Here is a 7,704-nt window from a genome sequence, read left to right as displayed (position 1 = left end):
CTTGTTTTTAAGAGTAAATGTCTTTCAATGATAAATTGATAAGTTACTTTTAAAATATGGGTTTTCATAATTCATTTAAAATGTGAACAACTATTTTGCACTTCCATCTAGATTCTAATTTTTTTTGTCCCCTTAATCCATGTACTTATTATTTTTATCCCCTTAAGCCATGTCCTATTTAGTTCAAATGATCCTCTTTTAAGCCACATGTCTCAATTATGCCCATCACCTTCACCTTGCCTCATGTGTCCCAATTAGTTAACTTCCACTTAAGCCATGTCCTACTTATATTAAATTCACACCACTATAAATCCTATATATAATATATATCTAACTATTTTTTGTTGTTGTAGGTTTATCTTTAGTACTTTTTTGTTGTTGGTGGCATGCAGACGAGTTCATGAATCTTCAGAATTAAATGAAGATTTCCAATGAATTGGTAAGCATCACTTTTTTTGTTAAATTTTTAGTTTTAATTTCTATATTTGATTTTTCTCAATGATAAATTGTTAAATTTCTTTTAGTAAATTTTAAAACCATTTTGTAAGTTTTCATCTAGATTCTAATTTTATTTCCCCTTAAGCCATGCCTATGATTTAGTTCCATCCCCTTCCTTGCCACATGTCCCAATTATGTAGATAGATTCCCTTACAATTTTCTTTTTCCTAATTAGTTCAAATGATGCCCTTTTAAAAGCCACATGTTCTATTTAGTTTGATCCCCTTAAGCCTCACATGTCCTATTTACTTTGATCCCCTTTCTTTCTACATGTCCCAATAAGGCATGCATCCCCATAAGCCATGTCCTAATTGGTAAATGCATTATTTTTTTGGTTAAATTTGACTTAGTTAATTTTTGTATTTTTAATTTCTATATCTAACTATTTTCAATTGTTGTTCTAGGTTTATATCTTAGGTCACTAAGTCTCAAGTTGGTCAAGCATCTAATTATATTAAGATCTCTAATGAATTTGTAGGCATTATTTATTTGTTAAATTTATTAACTTGACCTCAAGAAATTGAATTACTACATACATTTAATAATTTAATTCTAATTAATTTATGATTAATTTATTTTTTGTGTATGTAGGTACATCTTGCAACTGTTTTTAACTATGGAGATCTAATTTACCTAGATCACTTTTGAAACTGTGGAGATGTAATTTATTTAGATCCCTTTTGAAACTGCTTTTAATGTCTTAGATTGGATCAAACTAATTTTATAGTTTATATTTCAGAATATTGAGCTCTTTAATATATAGATTTAAGAAAAGGTTGATCTTGAAACTTTTTAAATTGACATGTGGATCAAAATTTTATTATATTCAATAGATGCATAAATTAAACCTTTTTATACAAGATTTTAGTACATATGTGTACATGTGTTATTCTAAAATTTATCAATTTCTTCATTTATTTTTAATGTATACAATGTGTGTACATGTGTTATTTTTAAAAATACCAAAATTGCTTCATTTATTTTTAATATATACATGTGTACAAGTGTTCTATTTTTATAAATATCAATTGCTCATGTGTATATGTGTACATTCTCTAGTTAAACAATTGCAAGCTTAATTTATTTTAAATGTATTTATTTGGTTTTAGTACACGTACACATAAATATATAAAGATTTAAATTAAGTTGTTTATAAATTTAATATATATATATGTATGTCAATTGTTTTTAACATTGCACACGTGTGTCATGAAATACATAGCTCTAGATGATTATAAATAAATAAATAAACATAAATATAATGTCCATGAAACATGTATGCATGTGTACTAGAAGTTCTCGTAGAACATATATATATCACATATACACATATTTATATCAAGTATATGTGTGATGAAATTGTTGGCATATGATGAAGGTGTGATAATGTATGTTGTCATTGATGTCAATAAGTGCTCAAGCAGGTCAACCGGTATGAACTAGAATGAAGATCAGAAGTGGTTATGGTCCACCGGATGAATGGACCGGTGTTGGGGTTCACTAAGGGTTTCCAGTTTGGCTTGTGCAGTGCAACCAATGATGTTTTTTGAGGAGTTAGTTAAGAACAAGGATAAGGATCTAGATGCCACATCAGTTGTGTGCATGTGAAGGCTTTATTTGAAGATCTTGCACGTGAAGATCAAATGCATTGAATTTGTACCTCGAGAATGTGCATTTTTCTTAGCGGTGTGTGAAGAGCGCGTGATGGGTTACTATTTTCTAGATGCGATGAAGATTGGACAATGCAGAATGACTTGAGATCTATTTTAGATCATTTCATTCTATGTAATGTATTTGACGGTCAGGATTGGACTGCTTGTAATTATAAACCTAAAATGTTTAGGGTTTAGGGTTTATGCTACCGACCTAATTATTGTCTATAAGGTCGACGAGTTTTGTTATTGTAGTTGTCGGCAAAAGTTGTGTTTGTGTCCACATGTTGGAGATTTGATACTTGCCAAGCTAGAGTGAGGAATCTACAGAGTGTGATTGAAGAAGGGAGGAACTAAAAAGGATCTACCTTAGCAAGGAGTGTTGTTATCAGATCAGAGTGTTGTTATCAGATCGAAGTCTTACCTGTTGTCTTCTAGCCATTTCAACAAAAGGTAAATACCTTAACCAGGTAGCTTTAAGGATTTGTTGTAAATCCTCTAACTAGGTGACTCAAGGTTATTGGGTTCTCTAAATCCTCTAGTGAGGTAACCTTTAATAGGGTTTCAACCTTTTATAGGGTATATAGCCATCCCTTAACTGAGTGATCCCTAATAGGGTTGGTTGCTAACATAACCTTTATTATAAAGTCTTTAACCAGACTAGGCTCCTAATAGAGTGGACTTCAAAAGAGTTTACAAACAAGCTTGTGGGTATTCATCCCCACCATGGTTTTTCCCATTTGGGTTTCCACATTAAAAATTAGTGTGTTATGAGTTGTGAGTTTTTAATATGATGATTGTGTGATTCTGATTAAGTTAAATATGCATGTAGTGTTAAATGGTTGTGGTATTATTGATACAACTCATGCATGATTATATCAGTGAAGTAGTCATCAAGATTTGAGATCTGTTGAATGATGTCCAAAGTATTTTTGTTTAACTGGTTTAGATGTCTGAAGTATTTTTGTTTAACTGGTATTTCTATGGTTAAGTACAGTGGTGAAGACAACCCATTATCTGTGTTTTGATTTGTCAAAGTGTCAGAACAAGTTTTTTTTGTGTGTACTGATTGACCCCCCCTCTCAATACCGGTTAGGACCTTAGTAGTTCATCATTATTCATTAGAAACAAGTCCATATGAAATATAATCAAATTACGTGCAAAATAAACAAGTCCATGTACACATACATGCATCAAGTCCATGCTCAAAATGAAATTTATACTGAAAGTGTACAAAATAAACAAGTCCCATGGGATGGAATGATCAAATGTCAGTAAATTGCATGAAAGACATGCACATGTAACAAAGATATATATATATACATATATATATACATATATATATGTATATATACATAAATGTATATATACATATATATACATACATATATGTATATATATATATATATACATATACATATATATATATATATACATATATGTATGTATATATACATATATATATGTACATATATATATGTACATATATATATGTATATATACATATATGTATGTATACATATATGTATATATATGTATATATATACATATATGTACATATATGTATATATATACATATATGTACATATATGTATATATATACATATATGTATATATACATATATATATGTACATATATATATGTATATATACATATATGTATATATACATATATGTATATATATATATATGTATGTATATATATATATATATATATATATATATATATATGTATGTATATATATATATAGTCCCTAAAATGAAGATGACAAACCCTAAATCATTCTAGATTCCTCTTAAAGCCTCAAAGATGGGAATGAGGAGAAGATCCACTATGCAAGACAAAAATGAAAGTTTGTGAGAACTACGTAGTTCATATGTAATTATATATATTTAAAAACAATTTTAAAATTTCAATTATAAATTTAGTACCACATACATGTACATGAGTAGGCTCATCTTCTCTAGACTCCACTAAGGGCTCTACATCTCTAGGTGCTATAGGGGCAGTCGATGTCACTGCTATCTCATGCTATATAGTAAACACACACATATATATAGATTGATAAATGATTTACAATAAAACTTTAAATAAAATTTATATTTAAAATATTCAATTTTAACTAGAGATAAATTTAAATATAAATAAAAAATTTAAAGGTGGACACCTGTGCACAGATCATATATTTATAGTTTTAAATTTATTTTTAGGACTTACATGAAAGATTATACACACACACACACACACACACACACACACACACACACACACACACACACACACACACACACACACACACACACACGCACACACACACACACACACACACACATTACTAACTCAGATCATCTCCTCTACGCAATGTATCCTGAGTGACATCAACAAAACCTCCACTATCAATAAGATCCTACAAGGTATTTAAAAAATAGTTGTGTCAATTATATGCATGCACGTACATATATATTTAGTATATATACAAATTAATTTAATTTTCAAATAAAAACTAAACTTGTATTAAATTTTTTTAAATTTAAATCAACATTAAATACCTTAAATGCAGACAATGTCTACAGAAAACTAACAAGTGAGTCAGGATGATCATATGGCCTATCTAAATGCAAACTCGTCTTAATGGTCATGTCCACTTGTACAACAAAATTAATTATCTAGATATTAAATTAATTACATGTTTAGATTTATTTAAAATATCATGTAAGTTTGATGAGCAAAATTAATTAAATCTTTAGATATATATATTAAGATAGACTATCAACGTACAAAATCTCTCCGCTCATCTCCAGCAACTAATGTTGGAGGATCTACACTGACCACAGTGGTAGGTGGATAATCCGAGGTGGAAGCCGGTGTCATAGTTGCCCCAAACATGGACTGGAGATATACATGTAAATAGTGAGGACATATAGATAGAGAGATCTATTTAAATATAAATTTAAATATATATATAGCAAATTGTATGTATGTACAAGACCCCATGCCTTTTTACCACATGAATCATGATCAATGGGATAATCGTCGGCACAAAGAAAATTGACATATGAACCAATATTATCATGATCAGTGGATTATCCCCGTGCAGTTGAAGAGGATGGACCATGATGTGAACTCGAAGCAAGGTCTGGACCATCACAAGGCCCATAGCATAGTCGATGGAAAATAGAACAAAAAAATAGGTGTTGATGTACGTGGAATGGTTTTACTCAAGTTAACATAATCCTCACCTCCTATTAGATCTCCACTAGTGTTAATGTGGCCATGGTGCATCAAATCAAATGTCTTCTCAATAGGGATACCAATGAGTGTGGTCAAAGATTCCAATGTAGAGATAATAGAATGTTGATGAATAGTCATAAGTATAATAGGCATAGGAACCACAATGGCTTGGCGATTGGCAAGTTTGTTGGGGTCAATATGTGCCCCCAACCTTTCTTGTGGCATGCCACCACCAACACCTTGGAATACTCTAATATCAAAATAATTGGGCTTTAAACCCAAAACAAACTCTTCATATAATTTTCTCAAGAAGCATAAAGGGCACTCTAAGTTGGCATGTGGTGTGGAGTCAAATACCATCTGCCACCGATCCCAAAACTTATCGACCATGCCCCAATGTGTACACAACCCCATGGATATGTGGGATTTGTTTACTGGAATCGGTTCACCTATGATGGGGTTTAAAAAATATGGAACAAAGTAATATTTTTCTATTGTTAAGTTCAAAATATCCCTATAGGAGATACCATTAGAATAAAATCGGTGTCTCTCATATCTCGATGCTCTATGTGGATCAAGCTTTGCATCTATAGACCTAACTACGTCAATAACACTTTGATTTCAAACATTGCATGTGTGGGGATATATGTGGTACTCTAAGGATCTCATTAAATTTCCAGTGTATGAAAACAACATTCTCATCAATAATGGCTTGAAATCGAGCCACAGCAGAACTAGGAGGTGGAGATTGATGATTGGGTGGAGGTGGAGGAGCGGGTGGGGGTGGAGCTGGTGCACCATGGGCAAGGTCATTTGGGGGGTGTTGAGCCCTTGCTGCATTATGCAAATGTTCTATATTAAACTCATCCATGTGATGATGTGTATGCAATCTAAGCTCTACATATGTGTGTGTGTGTGTGTGTACATACATTTAATTACAAATCAAATCAAAATTTTAAAACTAACTTTCGAAACTAAAACATGAATAAATTATAAACAATTTGAAAACATGTCCAATCCATATATACATTACATATGTATACAAGCTCTACAGACAGATAAATGATCAAGAATCTACATATATATACATAAATGTGTACATGAGATCGAGAACATGTTTTTACATATGATCACATAATATTTTAAAATTTAACATCTATGAAATTTTTTGGTAATTAATCATTGTAACATACATGACTTAAGGGGATTGGCTTAACTAGGACATGTGTCTTAAGTGGATGAAACTAGAAATAGGACAATTTTGGCTTAAGAGGATAGGCTTAAATAGGTCATAATTAAATTTAGTAGCTACAAATTTTGAAATTAATCATTTAAGACACATGACTTAAAGGGATTGGCCTTACTAGGACACGTGGCTTAAGGGGATAGGATTAATTAGGATGTATGTGACTTAAGAGGATAGGCCTGATTAGGATGTATGTGGCTTAAGGGGAAGAAACATTAAATAGGAGATACATGTGGCTTACGGGGTATGGTTGTAGTAATACATTTAAAAGGGGTATGGCCATAATTAGTTAATTTCATAGTATTAGAATGGGAATTTCAAATTTAGCATCTACAAATTTTGTAATTAATCATTTAAGACACATGACTTAAAGGTATTGTCCTAACTATTACACATGGCTAGGCCTGATTAGGATGTATGTGGCTTAAGGGGATATGCATAATTTGGATGTATGTGGCTTAATGAGATAGGCCTGATTAGGATGTATGTGGCTTAAGGGGATAGGCCTAATTAGGATGTATGTGGGTTAACGAGATAGGCCTAAATAGGATGTATGTGGCTTAAGGGGAAGAAGTTATTTTAAATAGGAGACACATGTGGCTTAAGGGGATCATTTTAAATAAATAACTGAGACCATCCCCTTAAGACGCGTACATGTCCTAATTACATGTCTTAAGGGGACATGGTCATAATTAAATTTAACATCTACAAACTTTATAATTAATCATTTAAGATGTGCATGCCTTTTAAGGGGATTGGCCTAACTAGGGCACGTGGCTCAAGGGGACCAAACTAATTCAATAGGACAATTGGCTTGAGGGGATAAGCCTAATTAGGATGTATGTGGCTTAAGGGGAAGAAACTTTAAATAGGACACACATGCATGACTTAAGGGGATCATTTTAAATAAATAAGTACAACCATCCCCATAAGACACATGCATGTCCCAATTACATGTGTCTTAAGGGGATATGGTAATAATTAAATTTAATTTGTTCATAATTACTTAATTTCATATATAGTTAATAGGACCTATTATTCTATTTAATATATTGCATTTAATATATATAGTTAAT

This window comes from Cryptomeria japonica, chromosome 9 (assembly GCF_030272615.1).
Source record: "Cryptomeria japonica chromosome 9, Sugi_1.0, whole genome shotgun sequence".
NCBI classification, from domain to species: Eukaryota; Viridiplantae; Streptophyta; class Pinopsida; order Cupressales; family Cupressaceae; genus Cryptomeria; species Cryptomeria japonica.
This window is presented reverse-complemented; position numbering follows the sequence as displayed.